This window comes from Propithecus coquereli, unplaced genomic scaffold (genome assembly GCF_000956105.1).
Source record: "Propithecus coquereli isolate 6110/MARCELLA unplaced genomic scaffold, Pcoq_1.0 Scaffold1054, whole genome shotgun sequence".
In the NCBI taxonomy this organism is placed as follows: Eukaryota; Metazoa; Chordata; class Mammalia; order Primates; family Indriidae; genus Propithecus; species Propithecus coquereli.
Genome location: NW_012134459.1, coordinates 25,103 through 25,560, shown reverse-complemented (window position 1 = coordinate 25,560; position 458 = coordinate 25,103).

Below are 458 nucleotides of genomic sequence, written 5' to 3'. Positions count from 1 at the left end.
CCTAGAACTCGGACAACTCTTGAATTATAGTAGCTACACATTAACCATTAGTTGAATAAATGGCTGTATCAGTGAGATCAATTTGCCAACTTATAGTAGCTGATTTATCATGGTATATAGATCTCTTACCTCTCCAGTGTTATCTGTGGAGACTGAGTTACCACAAAAATCTCTAGCTATGTGAAGAATCATAGAAAGGAGCATAATTAGAGCTAGTGAAATCAATTAAGGGTTTGTTTTAGAAACAAAGCTCGTGGTAATGGTGCCTGACCCCAAACCTAGCATACTGATGGTTAAAACTTGCAGGTTGGGCCGGGCGTGGTGGCTCACGCTTGTAATCCTAGCACTCTGGGAGGCTGAGGCAGGTGGATTGCTCAAGGTCAGGAGTTTGAGACCAGCCTGAGCAAGAGTGAGACCTCGTCTGTACTAAAAATTAGAAAGAAATTAATTGGACAACT